This window comes from Bos indicus x Bos taurus, chromosome 11 (genome assembly GCF_003369695.1).
Source record: "Bos indicus x Bos taurus breed Angus x Brahman F1 hybrid chromosome 11, Bos_hybrid_MaternalHap_v2.0, whole genome shotgun sequence".
Classification (NCBI taxonomy): domain Eukaryota; kingdom Metazoa; phylum Chordata; class Mammalia; order Artiodactyla; family Bovidae; genus Bos; species Bos indicus x Bos taurus.
In genome coordinates this window covers 863704-888528 of record NC_040086.1, presented here as the reverse complement: position 1 = coordinate 888528, position 24825 = coordinate 863704, and the positions used below count along the sequence as shown (strand labels likewise).

The 24825-nt window shown below is 46.7% G+C and overlaps 1 long non-coding RNA gene across 1 annotated transcript in view; it reads right to left on the bottom strand.

The window, feature by feature from the left end:
• Nucleotides 1-8570: 8570 nt before the first annotated feature.
• LOC113900899 overlaps nucleotides 8571-24825 on the bottom strand; it is a 62319-nt gene continuing 46064 nt past the window's right edge. The window contains exon 2 of the long non-coding RNA XR_003513257.1: nucleotides 8571-8851. This is a non-coding gene — a long non-coding RNA (uncharacterized LOC113900899). The remainder of the gene's footprint in view (nucleotides 8852-24825) is intronic.

The window sequence follows — 24825 nt, the reverse complement described above, 5'->3', positions numbered from 1 at the left end:
GGCGTCCCTGTGCCTCCCATCTGTGTCACCTCTCAGAGTGGCTTCCTTGAAGTGCCCCAAGGGGAGAGGAGGGGCAGAGGTCTCCCCTTCCGTGGCATCTTGTGAGTCTGAAGGGGGGCTGCCAACAAGCCCTGAGGGGTCAGGAAGCACACCCATTTCACACACACCATGGACACGACACACACTCCACAGATATCCTCCCCCCACACACAGTCCACACACACACAACATACACATGTACGCACACATCACAGACACTGGAAGGCACACACACATCACAGAGTCGGCCCCACACCCCACACCCACTTTGCACATGCAGTGTGCAGACATCCACGCATACACACATACAGGTGCTCATGTGCCACAGATACCCACGGTCAGCTACACACACAGCACGTGGGTCACACACAAACACACTGAACACACACAGGAGCCATGGGCAGCTGTGCCCACACCACACGTGTGCCACCCCCACAAAGCTCACAGGGCCACACTGCATGTGCGCGAGCACACACACACATGAGTGCAAGCACATATGCTTTTTCCCTTGTTGTTGACCCTCCTTATTCTGGGGCACCAGGAATAGGGGGTGAGCTGCCGAACCACCTTCCTCCTGGAAGAGAGGATGGGTGTGTGAAGGAGTTCAGTGTTTGTAAAGCAAACTTTACACTTCTTGGGCTTTTTCCAGAAGCCGTTTGCCAGTGCAGGAGACATAAGAGACGCGAGTCTGATCCCTGGCTCAGGAAGATCCCCTGGAGGAGGGCATGGCAACCCGCTCCAGTATTCTTGCCTGAAGAATCCCATGGACAGAGGAGCCTGGCGGGTTACAGTCCGTGGGGTCACAAAGAGTCAGACACAACTGAAGCAAGTGGGCACACCGGCAAAGCAACTTCTTGGAAAAATTAAAAAGCAGCCCTAATGTGACCTAAAGAAAGAGTAACCACTATTTTGCTGTCCAAACCAGGACATGCATGAGAGTGAAAAGCAGAGTGGAAAGGCATTACCAGGCACTAACTGATGGCTGACAGGCGTGGATGGGGGTGTCCCAGGCAGACCCAAGTTTTCCTCCCCTAAAGGGACCAGGAACAGTCATTCCACGCTTGTGCTCTGCTGCCTCTAGAGGCTTCAAAGATTAAAATTAATGGAATAAGAATCAGTAAGAGCTGGAGACACAGCAGTATTTGTTTGAACTTTTTATTTTAATTGGAGGCTAATTACTTTATAATACTGCAGTGGTTTTGCCATACATTGACATGAATCATGTCAATGTATGGCAAAACTTTTTATTTTATACTGGAGCATAGCCAATTAACAATATTGTGATGGTTTCAGGTAGACAGCAAAGGGACTCAGCCATATATGTATGGATATGTATGTATCCGTACATGTATCCATTCTCCCCCAAACTCCCTTCCCATCCAGGCTGCCACATAACATTAAGCAGAGTTCCCTATTCTATGCAGTAGGTCCCTACTGGTCATCCATCCTAAATTCAGCAGTGTGTACATGTCCCTCCCAAACTCCCCTTCCCCCCATCCTTCCCCTTCTGGCAACCTCAAATTCAGAACACTAATAGTTTGGGATGATGTATCCCCCTCATTTTTGCCTGTCTTCTTAAAGGGCAGGGAGGACTTTAAGGGAGGACCACTTCTACCGCTGGAGCTATTTTCACGGCTCCTTAGCCCGTCTCAATGATTCTCTAACAGTGCTGCCACTAGCTGAGGGCTGGAGGTCAGCCTGGGGCCCTGGGAGCTTCTGTCTAACTGATTTCCCCACTCCGCCCACCCCACAAGCTCCTCAGAAGAATAAAGACCAAATTCTCTTTACCAGAAGTTCGGTAGCACCTACGTCAGGCAGGCATATGTTGGGCTTTGGAGGTGAAAGGTGTGACCACAGAGCTCTGACCTCAAGGGGCCCAGAGAGCAGAGCAAACAGCTGTGCTCCCTGGTCTCCTGGGATCTTGTTGAAAAGCAGACTCTGGTGCCAAGGGGCCCGGGTGGGGCCTCTGCCTTTTCGACCAACCTCCCACCACGCTTTGAGAATTAGGCACTTTGCAGAGAACAGACCTGTCCACATCCTGGCCCTTTAGTGATTGAGCATCCTCAGCTGCGTCTTACCAGGAGGCAGGACCAACATCACTGAGTTACCCCAGGGTCACTGAGTTACCCTAGAAAATGTCTGGGTGCTGCCACCCACCTGCAGGGATGCTGCTGCACCCACAAGGGAACCAGGATCTCACAGGGGTCATCTGACTTCCAATCGCCCCATTTTCAAGGACGCCCTGTTGCTGTTGTTTGGTTGTTAAGTCGTGACCGAGTCTTTTGAGACCCTTTGGACTGTAGCCTGCCAGGCCCCTCTGTCCATGGATTTTCCAGGCAAGAATACTGGTGTGGGTTGCCATTTTCTCCTTCAGAGGGTCTTCCTGACCCAGGGATCAAACCCGACTCTTCCTCACTGGCAGGCGGGGTCTTTATTGTGGAGCCACCAGGGACACCCTCAGTGGCGCTCTCGTATCTTCCAGCTGGTGCTTAGGGTTCACAGCCCTTCACAAGGAGAGAAATGGCATCTGCCGCACATGTTCATAAAACTCAGGAACAGAACAGCAGGGACAAGTGAGGCCAGACTGCTCTGGATGTCCGTCAGGATGCACCATCACGTTCCTAGCTTTGTGCTTTGGAGCAAAATGAGACTCTGTTTTCTTAACTGAAACAAAAGGATAATAATTTCACCTCTGTGGCCAGTTATGAGAACTGGAAATAATGTTGTGAATCACCAAAAAGTGGGATTATTCTCAAAGTGCCCCTTTATTAATCTGTCTATTTGGACAGTTGTCACTGAAAACACAGTGCCTGGAGACGTGGGTAGAGAGGGACCCTGACTGCAGGAGGGGCTGTGGAGTGGCTGTGCCCCGTCCCAGCCACGGGGACTCAGATGGCTTCAAGATCCAGCTAAGTCCTGGGAAAAGAGAAGGAGTCCCGGGGTTACAGTAGTGAGAGCATCACACACGGGCAGACCTTCCCGAGGGACTCCGAGTGTCACATGTGGAGACGTCAGTGCTCCCCACACACATGTGAGTCAAGTCTAGCCCTTCCCCCCGCCATGTAGATTCCCTTCCACAGGATCAAAGCAAACAAACGTGATTGGAAAGTACTTCAGTCTTAACAAAAAGACATTTAAATCTAGAAATTTCAAGTACGGCTGTTTATCAGAAAGCCTCAGCCTCCATACACCTGTGGCAGAGTGCCTAAAACTATGAAACGCTCACGGCTTTTGATAAACGGAGTCAGAACCCGATGTGGGGATTCACGTGAGTGAAGCCGAGCCCTGCTGTTTCAATCACGGTGCCTTTCTGAGCCAGGTGCTCACGTGGGGAGCAGGGGAGGAACATCGATTCCCGACACCAAGCTTTCATCTGCACTGGATTCATCCTCTCTTACTGGCATCTCTGTCGGAAAGGGAACACCTGGACCAGCAAGCAGGAGGAGAGTCACCTGAAGCCCAGGATCCCAAGGGTGACCACATCCATCCTGGTCAAGGACCCGGAGCCCTTAGCTCAGTCATGTTTGTGCTAGGATTGTGTTTGTGCAGATCTAACTGCAGGGCAACTTGCAAACATCTTACAGATACTGGAGTGAAAAGGAAAGGGTCTGGAAATTGGGGACAAGCAAATATCACCACCACTTCCTAAAAGAATGGGTTCTAGAACTTGCCAGAGGGAAAGATGGAGTGAAGGAATGGTTAAGGAGCTTGGGATGGACATGTACACACGGCAATATTTAATGCAGACAGCCAACAAGGACCTGCTGTATAGCACAGGAACTCTGCTCAGTGTTATGTGGCAGCCTGGGTGGGAGGGGGATTGGAGGGAGAATGGGTACTCGTATATGTGTGGCTGAGTTCCTTTGCTGTTCACCTGAAACCATCACAGTGCTGCTGATCGGCTATACCTCAATACAAAAAAATAAAACAGAAGCGGTTCTAAAAACTCCAGAAGAGCAGACTTGCTCCAGTTTCCAGGCAAACCCAGAAAAGGCGTGAGGCATTTGGGAAGAAAGTGGTGGTCTCTAGAGGAGCACTGCGAGTTCTCTAAGAGAAAGTCATTCCATGCTAACCTCGTTTCCTGTTTTGACGAGCTTCACCAGAACAGTCAATTAGGGGAATGCCCCAGAAAGTGTGTCTTGCTTTCAGTAAAGCATCTGAAAACCTCTCATCGGATCCTATGCGCGTAAGATACAAAAAATGCTCCAAAGGATGGTGTGACCAGGAGAATCCACGCTTGATAGGAGGAGCACCCCGAAGGAGTCCACTCACAGCGTCGTGTCAGTCCTGCTGCCTCTAGTCCCACCGCGGCTGCCGGAGAGGGCCAGGATGGCCACCCGGAGGTCTTAGTTGGACTATTCAGCGTTCTCTGCCTTGTGGCAAGTGTGGTTTGAAATGGTTCTCCACAGTTCTATAACTAGAGAAGGCTAAAAACTCCAAGGGGACAGTGCTGGTCTCTGGCTGGTTTTGCACCAGTTCTAGCTACTGGAAGGAGCAGAAATGCTCCCATGGAGGCTCAGAGGGCTCTGTGCAGTCACCATTCAACTTTAAGAGAAGGTCCTACTGTAAAGCACAGAGAATGATACTCAACTTCCTTGACAAACCATAAAGCAAAAAGAAATGTGTGTGTGAGTGTGTGTGTGTGTGTGTGTAAGTGAATCACTTTGCTGTACAACAGAAATTAACACACCGTTGTACATCAACTGTGGTGGTGGTGGTTTAGCTGCTCGGTCACGTCTGACTCTTGAGACCCCATGGACTGTAGCCCCCCAGGCTCCTCTGTCTGTGGGATTTCCCAGGCAAGAACACTGCAGCAGGTGGCCATCTCCTTCTCCAACACCAAGCACGCTTCCATTAAAACAACTGATTAATTAAAATATAGCTTGGAAGGAGACACTGAAAGCATATTTGTTGAATTTACAGACTGCAAGACCTCTGAGGGAAAAATGGCTCACTCACATGAGCTGGAAAACTGGGATGAAACAAGACAGAACCCCACATTTCCTTTCAAATCACAATCCACTGGAGGAGCACAAAATCAGGGCACGTTTGATTCCAGCCGTGCTACTACGTACTTGAGTGCAGCCAGAAATGACAAAATGACACCCGAAAGGCTTCATCTTTACTTGTAAATCCTTTCCATAATATTAAAGCTCTTCAGTGTGTGAGACAAGTTCTAAAAATCCCTTCCCTACTTACAGGGTGACCTTGTTGTAAGAACAAAATAAGTCAGAGGTGGTAAAGTGCTTTGAAAAAGGGAAAGCTCTGAAATTCAAAATAGTGTTATTATTTGTTGTAAGGTGCTTTCCCTCCAAAAAAAGAAAGAAAAAATCTGACAGACTGCAAGTGATAAGCAGAAAATGATTCAGCGCTGAGTTCTGTTTCTCCAGCTCTAACCCCAAATTGGTAGAGCTTGCAAGCTGCCCCGCTGTTTTGTTCAGTCACTCAGTCCGACTCTTTGTGACCCCACAGACTGCAGCACACCAAACCTCCCTGTCTCTTACCATTTCCCGGAGTTCTCCCAAGTTCATATCCATTGAATTGCCATCCAACCATCTCATCCTCTGTTGCCCCCTTCTCTTGCCCTCAATCTTTCCCAGCATTAGTCTTTTCCAATGAGTCAACTCTTCAAATCAGGGGGCCAAAGTATCAGAGCTTCAGCTTCAGCATTAGCTGAGCCCAGCTTCAAAAGCCTAAATGCCTCTCAGACTCCAAACCCCTCTTCTGGCCATCTGCTTTTCCAAAAGTTCTTTCTGGAAGATCAGCTTTCCACTGATTAAATAATCATTCAGAAATCTCCCTTTCCAGAGCCGGGTCTTTAAAGATGTAACCAGGTAAATGGCCAGAGTGGATGCCAAATGACTTCAGCTGGGGCCTTAGACTTTTGCAACGATTTAAAATTTTTTTCAGTCTCACCACTCTTGCTGCTGTTCAAAAGTTAGGTGAAAAATACACTGTATTTAGTTGCTAAATGCAAGACAGGAGAGCAGGTCTTAGTCAAGGTAACAGACAGGGATAATGACCTTAAACTTCTTTCAAGAGGGTCAGTATAATTTTACTTGGTAGTTATAGGCCTCAGAGTGGTCCCAGACTGAGCTGCCTGGTAGAACTTCCTGTGACAATATGAAGGTTCTATTATCTGTTATGTCCAATATAGCAGCCATAAGTCACAGGTGGCTATCTATATTTAAATTAATTAAGATAAAAATAAATTATAATTTTAGCTCCTCAGTCACACCAGTCACATTTTAAGTTTTCAATGGATTCTCATGGTCAGTGGTTGCCATTTTTGTCCATACGGTCCTAGACCAATCATTCTGAACCTTGGCTACACTATGGACTTACCTGGGGAGCTTTAAAAATACTGATATCAGTCCCCCCACCCCAAATTCTAGTGTGATTAGTCCTGGTGGAGCCTGGGCTTTTGAGGTTTTTTTTTTTTAACTCCTAGATAATTCTAATGTCTGGCCTGGGTTCAGAACCATTACTCCAAACATCTACCCACAGGGCACAGCCACAAGCCCATAAATGGTCCTGGGTTCCTGGCACTCTCAGGGGCTTTGTCTCTGCTGCTCCATGATATTTTTCTGCATAGACTCTCCCTCTTCTAGAACCCAGGGAAACGTAATGAGGGAGGTGGAAGAAAAGGACCTCAGGGTAGAGTGGGGCCTCAGGAATCTTTTCACCCGCTCCTCCTAGTGTTCTTTAAGGAAATTGGTGTCCCGAGTTCGAGGACTCGTCCAAGGCAAAGGCTGGCAGAACAAGGATGGGAGCTGTGTCCTCCAGACACCCCGCACATCCCTTCACTGGGATGTGGAGGTCACTGTCCCCTTCTGGAACGTGAGTGAACACAATGTAACTTTAGGATATTCATAAGCAATGGAGGAGGAGAAGGGGATGACAGGGGATGAGACAGTTGGATGGCATCACTGACTCAATGGACATGAGTTTGAGCAAGCTCCAGGAGATGGTGAAGGACAGAGAAGCCTGGCATGCTGCAGTCCATGGGATCACAAAGTGCTGGGCATGACTTAGACACTGAAAAACAACAACACAAGAAATGCAAAGATTGGTTTCAGATGAGGGTCTGAGTATCCAGAGGGCAGATGGTTCATGATCAACCTTTCCTGCTGGGCAGTGAATTGGCAGGAAGATTGGGTCCTCTCTGAGGGTACACTGTTTATCTCCTTAGCTCATCAGAATAAAGGGATTGGCAGTTTCCTCACCCAACAGACAGTGGTTAGAATACAAGGTGCTCACCCTCACAGGGTCACTCTGAGAAGCAGTGTCATGATGGATCCAGTCAGTACCTTATCCCTGAGCAGAGTGTCAGGTGCTGGGGACAACCTGAGGGGTAAGACAGATCAGAGGCTGCCTTTATAGAACCAAAATCCGGAGGGGCAGGTGAGAGTGATAGCTAACTAATAAGTGAACAAGCAGCATAATTGTAGAGGGAATGGGATCTCTCAGGACAGGTGGTCAGAGAGGCCCCCTGACTTGGGGACATTTGGGCTGAGACCTAGATATACATCTTGTATATACTGTTCAGGACAGTAGGGGGGTTTCGATATGATCATCATGGTCTACTGATAAATTAATTCTGAACTGTGTGAAACAGTAGGACACGGTCATTTTAAATTATTCTTATGTGTCTGCTAAGCTTAAACATGAAGACAGACAGGAATTTCTGGAAGGCAACTCCTAATGGCCTCTTTGGCCAGGTCCCCAAGAGAATGGAAATGTCCTACCAAGAGCGGGGAGGGGGTGCGATCCGGCAGAACGGGCGTGCCGATGTTTACTCACTTCAAGGAATATTTAGGTGCCATTTCTAGGGGCTCCAATGTGAAGGGTGGATTTAAAAAATCTGGGCATCTATGGTCTGTAATGAACTGTCTAGCACCCACTATACTTGGTGAGTGAAGCCTAGAGAGGCTCACACAGAACTAGACTAGAGGTGTTGGGAAGGCCAAGCAGACTGACCCCATCCTCACCCTTCTCTTCAGAACCTGGCACAGAGAAGCCCAAAAACCCTTGTGGCATGAAACAGTGAATGAGTGGCTGATGTGCAGAGGGAAGGAGAGGGGCAGCTGAGAAGACAGAAGTCTGCAGTAGCAAGCTCAAGGTTGGTGACGATTCAGGGCCACCGTCTGTAGGCCATGATCAGAGAGGGTGTGGGAAGAGACTTCCAAATATCTCCCAGGATTTTTCTCAAGTGTCAGCTTGCCAGTACTGATTCAAGAGAGGGCTTCCAGAGAGAGAAGAAAAGGCAGGGCAGACCAGACTGAGTAATAAGTGATTCAAGTTCAACACACTTCTTCTAGAAGCTGTCATAATGAGCTGTGTGGTTATGACATGGTTTCTCTGTGGTCCTAGAGAAATGAATCTCAAACATTATTTGGTCTCCTTTACATTGAGATTTAAACAGAGCTATTGAGATCGTGGAGTTCAGAGGAGCCTGGAGTGCTACAGCCCATGGGGTCTCAAAGAGTCAGACACAACTTAGCGGATGAACAGCAACAATAAGTAAACAATCCATTTTTCTTTAGTTATGCTTTTAATGAAGGAAAAGGGGCAAAGATACACTGAGAGTGGCCAGCTACATAGGAAACCGACCAGACTAGCCCATGACCACAGTATGGCAGACACATCACACTGAACGTCGAGTCCACGGCGGTTGGAATCAGGTCCCAGGGCCAGCCCTTCCCCCGCACTCGGCTGTGGGCAGCAGGTAGAGGTGATGCAGAGGGGCTGAGTCCTGTGTCATTTTCAAGCAAGTGTGTCATAAAGTTTCCTGTTTCATCTCCCAGTTATTCTGAAACAAAAACATGCACGAAAAACACAGGTCACTGCCAACCGCATTGAGACACAGTCACTCCAGTACATGGAAACCGAAAAGGGAAAGACAGATCGTAAATGCCACAGCAAGATGGGGAATCAAATTTATCAGCATCTATTCAAATGGTGATAATCAACAAAAACTGCGGTGGGGATGGGGGTGGGCGGGGCATCTGTTCAAAAATAATTCAGAAAGAGGCTGTAAAGGCAGATGTTCCCAGAAGCCCACTGCCTGTTTACTGAAAAGTTGAAGTCAATTCTGCCTCCTCCGGGTCCAGGTCTAAGTCTGGGGCACACCATGGCACTATCCCTATGTGCCCTTGTTGGTCTAGCTGAAGTCAGATAGGACTCCCTGGACAACCCTGGTGCTGGCCCAGGTGATACTCTGAGAGCCTCTCCTCAGGGGTCCAAAGAGACTTAAAAGAAGTCACCACGGAATTGTAGTTGGATGCAGGTGGGTGCAGAGGATGGTGTCTGAACTTCTGGTCCCCTCTCCTCTTCCCATTCAAGAGAGCTGGTCTCCCAGGGACCTCACAGCATTGTGAGCACACAAGCTTGTACCGAGCAGCCTCAGCGAGGTAGGAGGAAGGAGAGATGGTAAGGGCGGGGGGTCTTGTCCAAGCAAAGACCCTGAAGGACAGCACAGGGCCGAAGACAACTCCAGAGACTATGATTCTATTGGAAACTGCTTTGTCCACTTGAGGCTGGTATGGTTTGGCTCCCAAGCAGCACATTGTGGAGACTCACCCTTAATTCCCCCAAACAAGTGAAAGAACAGGTTCAGAGACAGACAGAGGGATGGCTTGATTCATGAATACAACCGGTCCAACCTCTCCCAAAAAATGGGCTTTGCACTTCAATCTGCTGCTCAGACCTTGCAGGAGGAAGAGAGAAATGGAGACAGCACTGTCATGGGAGCAAAGTCATGCCCACACCTGCCCACTCCTCCCATCGCATTCTCTGAGCAGCCACCGCTGATGGTCGGAGAGGGGATGCACTCTGCCCAGGACTGCTCAGAACTTCCTTGCACACCCTGTCATCACTTCCACATGCCATCTTTCCTGGATGTGACCCTGAGTTCACTCGGAAAGCCAGCTGCCTGGGCCCCTCTCCCTTTCCTGACTTTTGTTAATGGCACAAAACTTTCTGCAAAAAAGGTTGGGAGCACGGGGCGCTGCATGATTTTGGAAAAGCTCCATCCTTCTGGAAGAGATTCATTCACAATGCACAGTAACATGCAGAAGACCCTGAGAAGTTAGGAAATAAAGAAAGCCATTTAAATTAATTTCTTGTGTGCTTCCCAAACATATCTGGAGTGGAACCCCTCTTACACTGGAACCTCTGCCGACAGGGTTCCACTAGGCAACAGAGAGCAGAGCTTTACTTAGACTGAGTCCTTGCTGTCCTGACTCACAGGGCAATTGTGACAGTCTATTTCTTGGAACTCTGTATTGCTTTTCCTCAATATTTTCCCTCTAAGGTCCCCCACATACAAGTTCACTGAATCACACAAACTCCTGCAGCCTTTTTTTTCTCTCTCTCATAAGCCTCCTTCACTAGTGACCTTTCTGAGTGATGATGAACCTGGCTTGTGCTTGTTAACATCCTGGGGAGAACACTGCCCACCTGAGCCTGTTGGGAATACCAGTTTCCTACTGTGTGTTCAATGAGCTAGCATTTTCTAATGTGACTTAATATCTGAATCTGGGCCCAAGATTTTATATGCAGTGCCTTCCTGGGTGGGCAAAGAGAAACAGGAACTAAGGCACGCATCAGTAGCTGACATGGGTGGAAGGGGCGACCTGGTTCCTCTAGTTTGAAATAGAGAGGCAGCTAAGGAACCTATGCTCCTCTCCAGTTCTGAGTGGGAAGGAAAAACCAAAGTGCAAGAGCCCAGGCAGGATTTGGTATGCATCACTTGACCATGTGGACTTGAACCAAAATAACAACGGGGGGGTGCGGGGGTGGGGGGGAGGTGTCATCTGGTCAACCTACATTTTACAGCTATACAGAGTGAGGAAGTTGGCAGTCTTTTCAGGGTCACTCTGGAAAAGACTTTGCTGGGAATGAGACCTGGGTCTCTTCTACCTTCATCCCTAGATTCTGAATTCTAGCTTTTCACTGTAAAACCTGATCTAGCTGGTATGGGAGTTTTTGCATGCATAAATCAAATCCTGAGTGATGCCACATTGACCGGGCTGTCCAGTTATCATTGAAGAAACTTAAGATTTTACATCCAGGGACTCTAAAAGTTTTGCCCTTAATTCAGAGCTGACCACACAGATGGCTTCCCATATGCCAGCATACACTGGGATGGAGCAGAGACCACAGCACTTCTTTTGCATTGGGATATTCTAGAGAAACTCCTGGGCACACGTTACTCCTCCCAGTTTGACTGAGCTGTGTTCTTCCTGCAAGTCTCTAGCATTCAGGGGACCCCCATGTGCTCGCCCCACTGTGGGTACCCAGCTCCACTTTTCCTCAAATCTGTACATCACACTGTGAATACGAGTCCTCATCAGGGACCTGAGATGCAGCCCAGGCAATTCCCTGGATGCTCCCCAAGCCAGGTCTCAGATTACACCCTTTCGGCTCCTTATGGCAGAGAAGAGTCCTCAGCCTGGGAAACTGAGAAGTGGAGAGAGACAGAGCTCAGACATCCACCCCAACTGGATGGGTCACAGGTCAGGGCATTTCCCCTCGATTCCATCCAAGCTTAGATTTCCCAGGTGGTAGGAATAGAGCAGGAATACTGGAGTGGGTTGCCATTTTCTCCCTCAGGGGATCTTCTCAACTTAAGGATCAAACCCGCATCTCCTGAGTCTCATTCATTGGAGGCCGATTCAATACCGTTGAGCCAGCGGAGAGAGTGGGACAGGACTTAGCAACTAAACAACAACAAATACTTGGGCAGGGAAATGGGGAAGCAAAGAGCACACACTTCAACTTGCTGTAACATCCTTGACAGTGCCGAAACCCCAGTGCCAAAACCCTAGACCAGAGCCCCCAGCCACCCACGTGCAAAACACATACTCGAGCCATCGAGGGCTCCATCAGCTCCTGGGAAAACGATGGGCCAGGCGCTCACATCCTGTTCGTGTTGATTCATATCGGCTTCGGATGGGGTTGGAAGCCAACTTTTTTGAGCTTTTGAAACCGTTGCCAGGAGGGTGTGGCAAGCTTGGCAATGCCAAGGTGCATGCTCTCAGAAAATGAAAAGCTAGAGGACACGCTCAGCAGACATCATTGTTTCTCGCAGACTAATTTTAAGGATAAGTAATATGGATCCCCTGTGTCAATGATTCAGCTTTCGTGCTACGAGAGATGTCAGGGCAGGGGAAAGAGGAGCCACCCTTGAGAGGCCCCCTCCCCTTGTTTCTGGGGAGGGCCCTGTTTTTAGAACAAAAGCCACATAACCCCGAGCAGACATAGAACCTTTTCTGAGGGGACCTCCCCGAGAAGCAGTTTTTGCGAAGTGTTCCATGCATCATTACAGACCTACCCATGGTTCAGGAAGTCTCAGCCTTTAACAAAGCCATCAGCAGAGTGCGAGCCTGTCCCAGGGCTGCCACAAACACAAGCAGCATCCTGTAGTTCATTGTTTGTTGAGCTCATCCCATCCCATCCCAGATACTAGTCTGGATGTGTGCTTTCTGTGAGCATCTGCCCTCTCAGACTGCTGCTACAGGAGCATCTTTCTCACCTGGGAGGCAGGGGAAGTTCAGCCACCAGCTGGTACCTGGTAGCACTCAGCCTCCAGTCCAGCATCCTGATCGTGACACTCCTCCACCTTCTAGGATGAACAGGAGTTCATGGGTGATTGACCCTGAGCCCTGAGGATCTCGGAAATTTGTCCACCTTTTGGTACCAAAAGGGACCCACAACATACCTCCCTCTGTTAATACTGAAGGTTTCCACAAATGGAGACAAGGGTGGGCAGCCCAAGGACACGGCCTCACTCAATTATTTCCTAGTTTAGTCAATACCCCTCCCCTTGGTCACCTTCTCTATCCATAAAAAAATCCTCTTTTCAAAGAATTAAACCTCAAAAACATTTTAGCAGATCTATAGTCTGGTTGACATTGTAAAAGGTCAAAGTTACAGGTAACCTTGCTATACTGTTACGAAGGGATGCAAAGGTCTTTCTGAAAGGCTGGTTTTAGTTCTAAAGTTGGACTAAAACGTATGAAGGGAATCTCAGCATTAAAGGGGACAACAGAGACAATCTTTAGGCCTTTAGGTTTTCACCCTTGGCCCATGGCCCTAACTAATGGTCCTCAATATGGACCTCTGGACCAACAGTATCATCTGAGAATTTTCATAAATGCAGATTTTCAGGGTGTGCCCTAGACCTTCGAAATCAGAAACTCTGGCAATGGGACCCAGGGATGTCTCTTTTCACAAGTGCCCAAATGATTGTGACACACACCCGAGCATCACCAATGGCAAGTGGTCCTGGGCTGTGGGCTCATGACCACGACCATGACCGTGGCAGCTCAGCTGTCTACCGATGCTCTCTGTTTGGTCAGCTGTCCCCAGGCTCCTCACGGGATGGCTCTGCCCTGACACGCCGCAGTGGGAGGAGAGAACCGGCAGCCCCGAAGCCAGCTGAGACTGGCAGCACGGTCTGGGGTGACCTGGGAAGAAAGGCCGGCACAGCTCATTCCATAATCCTCTTTCCCAGACGCTGTGCATCTGCAGAGCGTGGGACTGACACCGTGGGATTCTACACCTGTACCCGGGAATCCCCCACCACATCACATCTCTTTCCTGGCCAAGCCCTCTCCTCCCACACATAGCCTTCCTCTCCCCCACGCTCTCTGCCTGGGGAGAATCCTTGAGCCATGATGTCTATTGGTGTTGCTCTCAAATAGGAGACTAGAGCATGCCTTTACCTGACTGCCACTCTGAGAGGAGAGGGGAGCACAGACCCCCTCTGCTTTGGAGCCCCGCTCACTCCCGGTGGTGAATAGGTAGGGTGCTGACAGCTGAAGGCTCACAGACGGATAGGTAGCTGGCAACACATGACCAGGTCAAAAAAAAAAAAGTTTTAAAAAAATAGTTTGTTTATCATTTTAAAAAAACTAACCTCATACAGGAAGTATGAGAAGAAGAAGAAGAAAAACACAGCCCCAGGCTACAATGCTGAACGTGGCAGCCTTGGATACAAACCAAGGGAAGGCCCTGCCGTTCCCATTCCCACTTTGCAGGGGTGCTGGGAACAGGTAGGGTAGGGCACTGGGCAAGGGTGGGGACTTACAAAGAGGGGGGCTGCAGGAGAGAAAGGGACCGTGAGTCCCGAGGCACAGCCTCGCCACACACAGGCGGAGGACGGCGCCCCGTCCGGGGCCCTCCAGGCGGGGACGGCTGTCCCAGCCAGACGTGGAGAAGAGACGCCTAAAATGGAAACTGCCCTCCGGGAGCCTCCCCCGTGTCCGCCCCTGCTGTCCCACGTTCTGCCCTTTGTGTGTTTCAAGACCAGATCATGCTCACCGCACCCCACACGCCTTCCAAAGCCAACAGCAGTCAGCTAGGCAGACCCCACCATCCCAGGCCTTCCATCCAAGCCGGTGGCTGGGCACCCCTTCAGGACCACAAACCCAACTGGCCAGCCTTGTTTTGGTTTGAAGGGCATGGACATGAGGCCACCCAAGGCAGACAGGAGTCAAGTAGGACCCCTAAACCAGGGCCATCTGTCCTCCCTGAATGTGGCTCAAATGGATTTTTTTTTTTAATGGGGGCCAGAAACTCACAATGTCCACCCAAGAATTCAAATGAGGAAAAACAATGAGACTCAAGAACATTTCCTCTTTCATAGCACGAAATAGTAAGAGGATAGGAAACAGGAATCTTCCCTCCTCATCATGAAAAAAAAAAATACAAACGCTCTCAATGTGCCCACACTGGAAAGACACCAACGAAATGACTCCAAGTCATGACTATCGCTGTCAAAGAAAGCCATTTAAAAAAGAAAGAAAGAAAGAAAGAAAAAGAAAAAAAACTCTGCACACCCAAAAATCTCAAAATAGAACCAAAACCTGCAAATCATACTCAGGCGTCTATTGTGAACCTATGTTTTAGCATGCTCTTGAAAAGGTTAATAATTTTCCTACCGAAACTGAATGTGGGTTGTGAAAGAACATTAAAATGAAGAAAATTTCCCCGTGGCTGCTATTTTATTATCACCAAAGCCATCAAGTTTCAGTTTGAGTTATTTGTATTTATTTGTGAAAACAAAGATTAGATAAGTAGAAACATAAACCTCATCCTAATTATTGCCCTGGAGTATCTGATTTTTCAGACAAAAAGAAAAAAAGAAAAAAGAAAGAGCATCAGACACACACTCAAGGCATGAGAATTCAAAACAACAGAGGGGAGAGAGACGGTCCTGTTATCTCATCCTATCACTTGAAAAAATGTATTGTCTCATGTCAAACATTAATATTTGTTTACAATCTGTAACAGCCACACGAGAGGCAACGGGTACTTTGAGTCGTTAAAACTTTGGTCCACTGTAGACTCAGGTAGAGAACTATTTTTTTTAAGCTGCAAACTTTCATGTTTTTGTTTTACACTTGCAAAACTGCAGTCCCAGCCATATATTTCCATGTTGAAGTCTTGAAAAAAGGGAAATTGAGGAGTTTCTTGAAAACATCCAATTCTGAGCCTTGAGATACTTTCCAAGCAGTTGAGCTGGGATGAAACCTGGGGTGGAGATGCAAAGCTGGATTTTAACTCAAATGGGTCTCAGATGCCAGGTAAGCAGCTTGTTTTCTGCAGTTTTTCAAAGAAATCCTCTGGATGAAATGGTTAATCAAAATCATGGGTGAGCAAAAACCTCTCTCCACGTTCTGCCGGCACAACATAAACAGCAGAATGAAAAAAATAACATGCAAAAAGACCTGCAGTGGTCTCACATCACCGAACAAACTGTTTTTCTACCTATTTTGTGTTGCTGGCTTTTGTTATCAGCCCAATCGGCAAATTGTGGCCAATTTTGTCATGGTTGAAGCAGACATTTTGTTCCCAAACTGCTTTCAACATTTTAGCTACCAAATAGTTTATGAGAAATTGAAGAAGCCACAATACAAACAGAAAAGGTACCTAATCTTGCTACATTAACCCCTTTTTAAGGTTAAAGTGACACACACACAATAAAAGATTCAAAACAAGAATTCTAGCAAATTCAAATTCTGAAATAACCTAAGCAGAATTTCCTGGAAAAAAGAATAATTAATGATTAACCTACTGATTGGATTTTGAAACCAACTACACAACATTCCCCGATTCTGACCACAGGACACCACGAAAAGAGCTTTTAATGACACAAGAGGTAATTTTTATTTTACATCCACACACATCAAATACTGTTTGAACCTGCACAGCCAAATTCTAAAGGACTCAATTAAATTCTGCTAAAGGCAGAGAATCGGTTAAGCACTTATTTACTACTGAAAATAAATGACACCCACGTAGTTCATCTTATATATTAATATTGAAACCAAAGAGCAGTCTTCTACCACAAATCATTTCATTAAAAAAAAAATAATGAACTAGTTAAAATGAAAACACAGGGTTTTACTTGATGAAACATTCAGTATTCAGATCAAAATGAGAGAAAGCTGACCTGGCTTCTCAAAATTTGTTTGTGCTTAATTTCAACGACAAATTGAAGATGAAACACGGATGAAAGACTCCTTGTTAAAAATCCAAGAAGTATTAGTTGGAAGAAAAGCAGAATTTCTGACAGAAGACTTAAGAAAACTCTTCTCTGTTTGCAATCCTATCTCATATTTGAAGGCACAGCATTATGTACATTTTTAGCCTTTTAAAATATCAGCATGCCCACACACTATCTCAGATTAAACCAAGGAGAAAATGACACATTCTGAAACCATTTTCTAAAGCTCCTTTTCCTGATAACACTCAGGCACTCACAATCAATTTAATGAGTTTCTAAAAAGCCCAAACAACTCTCCATAAAGAGACAGAATTGTTCACAACAGCCTGCAGATATTTCTAGATTTTGCAAGCAATACTAAGAGTCCTTGCTATTTACATTTAGTAAAGCTAATGTGTTTTCAACATCTATATCAGAAAGAAATACTACTCAGGGCTTTGGCTAATTAAATTGAGGAACAATTTGAAAACCCCCAAAAGATCCAGTCCAGCAGTCCCCTGATTTCAAACCATTTAAAAATTAGTTCATGCTCCCCTCACCAAGTTCTTTGCACAAATATATATTCTCCTATTCTATTCCTACATGAAAATTCTTAAGATAATAAAGAAAGTAAACACCCACAGACAGTAAGAAGTCTTTTCTTCCTAATACATAGGGCAGCAAGATAAACAGTGAAAAAAACTAGAAACAAATAGCACAACTCAGGAAGACCACAGAACACAGACTGATGGACAGAAAACTTAACAGGAGGAATTTTCAGTCCTTAAGGATGAACTCATTTGTGGTGAGTTTCAGGCATTCTCAAGGAGTGATCAGCATAGCTTTGGGGAAACTTGAAGCGAACACAGTATCAGTGTAATAACATTTTCTGGTTAGGCTGTTTGACATCAGACCTAAAACATGTGATTCAGAATTTACACACTTTATGATTTTATGATCCAGCTCTTTCAATATTATGGGACTGTTCTGATATTTGAGAGCAAGCAGCCTGACTTGCGTAAGGCAACAGAATTTTAGAACAAACCAAAAAACCTTGAATGAACCCTACGATGAAAGATGACAGGGAATAAGAAGGCTATGATAATCACCTGAATTTGTTACTTTCAGACATTTTCTGTATGAGTCTCTTACCCTAGAATATCTTCCCTCACCCTTAACCAGCATAATCGAATACTCACATTCAGAAAAACCCTGACCTTAGCCAATACTCGCCACTCTTAAACCACATGTCTCCCCTTCCCCCGACATAAGACTTGGGAAATGAGGGTGATTTTAGTCATCTGGAAAGAGTGAAACATGACATTGGTCTTTAAGCACTTTCTTCAGAACCGTTGTCATTTAAACTCTTTTACCACAAGTAAAAAAGGCCGTGCTCACGGAACAAATTCAAGTTCACCCTCGGTTGTATCTGTAACCTGGGAATTTCTCATGAGCAGGGTGGCACAGGACAAAAGCTTTCATGGAAGAAAGATTCAAAGCACTTAAAAAAAAAAACTCCCACTTTTTTGGCAAGTGTAAAAATCAAAAGATAGACTCTACCATATGAAAATTTCATGTTCTCAGCACAATTACTTCACCTACAACTAGCTAACTTCTTCTTTTTTTTTTTTTTTTACAAAATGCATGTGTTAACACCAAGGTTTTGAAATACCATTGTTATATTTGTAGGCATTCCTAGGTATAAGTAAGGGTTTTCTCCCCCATTTTTTAGATACACATTTTTACTGGGAGTCAATCTGCTGTGTATGAAATGACAACAATTTTGTTAGAGCAATCTGGCTTTAAAAGTTAGGACAGGTTCTACTGTAAAATTGAAATTAGGAACCAAATCATTTTTTTCTTGAAAGCAAGAAATAATTTTCCAGAATCCAGAAATAACTGCCTCTGGAAAAAAAGAAAATAAAAATGCCAGAGAGACAGGGTGAAAAAAAGCTCAGAATCTTTGCCCTGAAAACAAAGGTCTCTCACACTGCATTTTCTATTTTTCACAAGGAAAAAACCAAATAGCTCTCTAGTCCCCAAATGAAATATGTAACAAGTAATGGAAATGTGCAATATGCTAAATATGAATAAATCTAAAGGAACACAGGTATTGCAATTTTGTTTTTCTTGTTAGTATGAATTCAACCTACTGTGTTGGTGAATTGACAGAGATCAGACCCTGTGTCTATAGCATCAGAAATAGGATGATGTGTGTTGGAAACTCAGGTTTCAGCTAAATGATCCTCCCTCTGACAGGGTCTGTTAGCATCATTAAAAGCATCGTGAATAACCCTGGATCATGAATAGCATAGTATATTTTTGAGTCTAAAAATCCTTCATTGATGTTGGCTTGAAAGCTGTTTAATTAGCTGTAAGATGCCAACCAATCTCTTTATCAAAGCCAGCTGAAAACAAAACTGAGAGAAATAGCTTGTGGTTTCACAAAAAATGTATTTACATGAAGTATATTTTAAAGGGAGTTCGATCATTAGGTACAATGTCATCTATGCCGTGCGGTGGATTTGACATTTAAAGATGTCAGAGGTTGTCAGATTTATCTCCAGCCTATACTTAGTTTAGAGGTAACCACTTCTGTGAGCAGATCTTGTTTTGTTGATTTCCAGCCTAGAAATCTGCAAAGATTTAACTCTTATTTACTGAACACAGATCCTTTCCGTGTCCTCTCACTTCCTTACTTAAGACTGACTAAAAAGAGAGTGGGGCCAAGGTTAACAGTGGAATTGAAGCCCACTTTCACACTGGGTTGCAGGGATTGTGAGAGAACAAGCAAACCATGGTGACTGAGCACAGAGGAGCAGTTATTGACAAGCATGATGCTTCCTGAAAGAGAGAGGGGTCCAAACCCCAACCCACTACTTCACGCTGCGTATCTTGGAAACAACATTCTGATAAGAAGAACTGTTCTTCGCTTAACACTTAACATTGTCCACTTCAAGGAAAACCCAGAGTGAGACCAGAAGTTTTACCACGATGAAAACTGTCTCAGCAAAAGTCCCCTCGAAGGAGCAGTAAAATATCCCAGAAAAACATCAGCCTTTAAACATCCTCACATCAGGAGCATGGTTTGATAGTTTTGTCAGTCTATTTAGTGACCATGTATTCATGCTTTACATTTTATTGAGATGGTTTAGTGAATCACCACCATTGCACTAGCACAAGAAATGGGTTTAAAGAATGTGTTAGTCACTCATTCACTCTTTCCCAAAGATCACTTTTCATCTTGTCTAATTTGTTGAAAATGAAAATTAAGCTCAAAGACAAATTCAGCTTGAGAGAAGCTGTAGCAGACCCAAGTGAAATTTACAGCCAACAGCACCCTTGAACCACACAACCTCATGCCTGGGACCACACACATCTTTCAAAATGAAAGGGAAATGGTCGTTGATGTGACAGGACCAAAATGTACATTCTAAGTAAGAAGTCTGTTCCTCAGGACCTTTCTACCTAAATTTACATTGTAGAAGTCAAAGGATACCAGTGTCAGGATATTAATTCAGGAATTTACATGCAGTTAGAAACAGAATTTGTAAAGGGATACAGAAAAATGTTTTCAAAGACTGCCACCACACATCAATTACCTTTCATAGTTTGTTTTACAAAGGGCTTCTCCCCAAACCCAAGTCTTTCGTTGTTAATCGTTTTTTTTTAAGATGTAGCATAAAGTCTGTCCATATAGGTTGTCATTCAACCCCAGGAGAGCCAGCCCAGAGGAAATCCCCATCAGGGTCTGACACAGCAGCTAGAAAAGGAAGCATAACAGGGGCCCGAGGAACAAGCAGAGGACAAGAATGTGTCCTGTCTTCTGCTCTGTGACTAAGTGAGAAGCAGCCATTTGATTCATTTTCTAAACTCAAAAACAACTGGACTTCATTTATTAAGAGTTCTCTTCTTGCCCGTGTGGTGGCTTTCCTTTGGGAAGTTACCAAAACCAGTGCCGAAGCACCAGGAAAGCTGGAATCCGGGGAGGGGTGGGAGAGAGGGGCTTCCCTGTCCCCCAAACCCAGGGGCCTCTCTGCTTCTAGATCCTGAGAGATCTCGTCCTGCCTGTTCCTTTGACCTCCAGAGAGAAGTTCAAAGCCAGCGCACAAGTGACCCAGGGACAGCTAATCAGCCAATTTCCTTTACGGACTGGTTTTGAGAAGGACAGATCAAGAAAAAAGAAGTTATGAAACAGCACTAAAGCACTTTTGAGGGGACGATTCTAGAATGGGCAGACGAGCCTGCAAAATCCGATGTGAAATCTTCCAAACATTCAGCACATCAGAGGGATTCCCGCATTGGCGGGACGCTTCCCAGCGGCCTGTGGCCTCTGTCACAGACCACAAGGCCAGGAGGTGACGGGCCCTGCCGCGTGTGCCTCCCTCCTGCGCTGCCTTTGTCCTTGCCGCGTTCCCACTGCGTTGATTATGTGACACTCCCGCCAGGCTTGCTTTCTGCAGTCGGTCGCCTGTTTCTAGGGAAGGAGCCCTGATCACTTCAAAGGAACAAGAGCAGCCGCCGTCCATACTTGGCAGTGAATGAGCACAAACGTCTCCATTTGGTGACAGGGCAGAAGCGATCCTTCAAAACATCCTCACTGGCATTTTCCCTCCGCAGGCTGGCAATACTCCCTGCTGCTGAGATGCGTCGTCCTTGCCTTCACGCTGGGGTTGGTGCCTTTGTGGCAGATCTCCTGTCTGTACCAACTGTCCTCGTCCCCCACCGCCCCGCCCCCAGGTGACGGCGGACGATACGCAGAGCTCAGCTGTAGATCTCACTCCGCTGTCAGCCTTTATTTACTATTTTTTTTTCTTTTTGTTCTTGGAGAGAAGCAAACCACATCGTCAAAGCATTTAAAAACACAAACCAAAGGAAGCTGGGTTTCCAGGCTTTAAGTAGATGCTATTTACCCACAGTTTATTTCCAGGAGTCGCTTGGAAACCATTGTCATTTTGCACTCGGATTCAGCGAGAAGCCTAGCGTTTGGAGTGGTACCAGTGATCTGTATTTGCCTCTTGCCAACGGGAAGCAAAGCCCAGTCTCTGTCCTCAAACCCAGACTCACCTCGGTCCCCTGGACGCGGCTTCCCCAGCTCTCTTGCGTGCCTTCTGTGTGGGTGGCCAGCGTCCAGGTCCTGCTGGTGGCCGTGGCCTTGCAAACTGGTGGAGATGGAGTGAGCCTTTCTCTCTTTAGATGCCACCACCCCTCATTTGAATGGAAGTCCAAATGTCATTTTGCGGTTTGAAAGTCACCTCCTGTCACCTCTCCCTGGGACATGTTGTCACCTGAAACACGTAGGCCTCCGAGAAGTTGGGTGACCAGTGTTGAGACAGGCTCGGTCCGGCTCGATTGTGTCTTATCCTCTCGCAGCATGGTGTTTGGTCCAAGTTGGCGCTGGGTGAGGATCTGATAGATAGCCCCACAAGTGACAGATGGATGCAGCTTTTCAGGTAGCAGGAGCTTGGGCCTCACCACAGTTCCAGGGGAGGCACAGATGGGTACCACGAGGTGACAAAGACCGACAGCTACCATTCACTGAGGTCCCGTTCTAGGCGCTTCGTGTCCGTTATCGGACTTGCCTCAAACTTCTGAGGCTGCTACTCTTGTTACCCTCACCGAGGGAGAAGGAAGCCATGGGGTGGAGAGCGGGAGGTGGTTAACTGGCTGCAGATGACCGCAAGTGAAGAGTCGGGAAGGATGGCTGAGCTCTGTTGCCCCAACCCGCATCGCTGCCTTCTTACGCCACCGCCTTCGTCACTGTTTAAATCAGCAGCCCCCAGCCACAGCCCATACAGCGCCTCCCACAGAGGTTGCTGGTCCACAGATCCGTGTGCGTCTGGCCTGACTGCCTTCCCAGCCCTGAGCGCCCTGTCTGGAGCATCATGGACACCTCATCTTTGTTCAAGAAGTGAGCTGCCATCTCCTGCCCATGGGGCTTTTCAAAGCTAAGAGGAGCTGTCTTCAGTATTGGATGTTTGGGCTCACACTAAGAGGAAGAAATTTGAACCACAGGTTCATCACTCCCACCTGGAGAAGGCTCCTCTCTCCCAGCATGCACTTTGGGGAGCCTGGGTCTCCCTCCTTTAGCTTTCCTCTGTCCCTGAGCGTCCCCCAGGGAGTCCCTCCAGGCCTGTTTGCGAGTTCTAACACCTGCACTGCATTGCCTGTCTTCCATGCCCCCACTCTTGACCCTTCTCCGGAAAGACTGGGGAGGTGGCCTGTGGGCATCAGGACCCTGGGCTCGCCTCCCAGACCAGTGCTGAACACACCTGGAGGAAGCTTATGTGTTCATAAAACTCTCAGAGCAGGATTTCAGGCCTCTTTTCAGAGCAAACTATGGGAGTTGGGAGTAGGGAAGGTGGGGTTTTGAGACAAGCCTGTCCCTCCAGCAGGCAGCTTATAAAATTTCTTCCAGGGGAGCCTGAGGACCATTTCTCCTTAACCACTCTTCCCCTGCTTGGCCCACGGTCTTGCTTTGGGAAGCAGACCATCATGGGCCACCCAGGGCACCGCGGCTTTTCTGTTCCTCCCCTTCATCTGAGCTCTGACCCATCTCTTTCCCTGGGACCACCTAACACAGACCACACATGGCCCACTTGGTGGGAGGGACATCCTCTCTGAGTCACTCCATCATTGGAAAAAATAATAAAATAATTGTATTTCTGTTATTTGCTGCTTCCCTTGGCCTTCTCTTCCTGTAGGTGAATATATCCAGGGTGGTTTCACTGTTGAATTTGTGTCTTTTTTTTTTTTTTAAGCAAAAACACAAAAATATTTTTCTTATATTTTTTAAACAAGTTATGTACATTGTCTACAAAAAAGAAAAAAGTTCAGAGGAAAGAGAAGCTGAGGACTCAGGAAAAAAAGTAAGAGGACAAAGAGGAAGGGGAAGGGGAGATATCTGGGAAGGGCGTACGAAGGGATGGAGGAAAAATCCACCCAGACACTGAGGCTCCTGCCTAGAGAATCTGAAGGAAGCCTGGGCCTCCTCTCTGATTCAGATACTTATTTGATGCAGTTCTTAAAAAGCAATTGTAGGTGCTTCTCTGGTGGTCCGGTGGTTAAGAATCTGCCTGCCAGTGCTGGGGATGCAGTTTCGATCCCTGGTCCGGGAAGATCCCATCTGCTGTGGGGCAGCTGAGCCCATGGTCTAGGACCCGAGAGCCACAACCAGAGAAAGCCCGCACGAAGACCCAGCACAGCCGAAACTAAGAGTGATTCACAGGATCCTTTCAAGCTGGGAAAAGGTGATCTTCCCTTGAGATAAAAACATGACTTTGCCTACCTAGCATTGCGACAGGACTGTTTTAAAAGCCAGTCAGTACATGAAGCCAGGGAGAATGGTCTCAAGACTGTCAACATGACACCGGAAACCCCTGCTGTGGGAATAAATCTCCTTGCCTGCTAGGGAAAAAAAAAACAAATCCAGCTAGAAGACACCGGGAGTCAGCAGGGGCATTTCCAGGCACTTTTAATGAACTACTGTTACCACGGAAAATGTATAGATATTAATGACAATTCTGCCACTTATTTGAAAAGTCCAAAGATGTAATAACAGAAAAAGTGCACCATTATGACCATCCACGTCACTCCTGGGTGTGACCTCCATAACATGATGTAACAGTCATAAAGAGGCTTTCGGAGGAACATCGGTGGTCAAGCTTGGGATGACGGGTGTTGAGGTGACAAAAAGCTCAGCTTTATAAACAGCTCCTGATTCACAGACAGAGGTGCAGGTGCAAACCTGACTTCCCTAATATCTTCTGGCTTGGAAGGGTGTCTGCAAAAAAGCCATATTGTTTCTCGGTCCGCACCTGGCCCAAAGTTCCACCAACACATCCCTTATTTGCTAGTTCATCCTGTTCATCAGCTTTTCCTTCTAACCTTATGGGCGAAGTCACCAGAACCCGTCTCTAGTTCTTTTTCTGATAAGTCCATTTCACACTCTGACAGACCCATCCCTGTTAGAAAGTTAATTTCTAATATGAAATTCCAGGACGTCCTTTCTTGGTTTCACCCCATTACCCTGGTCACCCTTCCTACCACACTAAATGCTTTTTTTTTCTCCTAGGCATCAGTCACTTTCATGTAGACGAGTTCTATTCCTTTTCCTGCCCAAGCTCCATTCAGACAAGATCAACGCATCTAATTCTCAAGAGCCTTGGACCACCAGGCTGTCCTCTGTGACTTTCCTCCAGCCACTCAGGTCCTTTGCCTTCCTCCTCCTCCATGAGGTTTTTTCTCTTTTTTTTCCACCCTACTCCTCAGATTAAGAGAAATGTACTTTC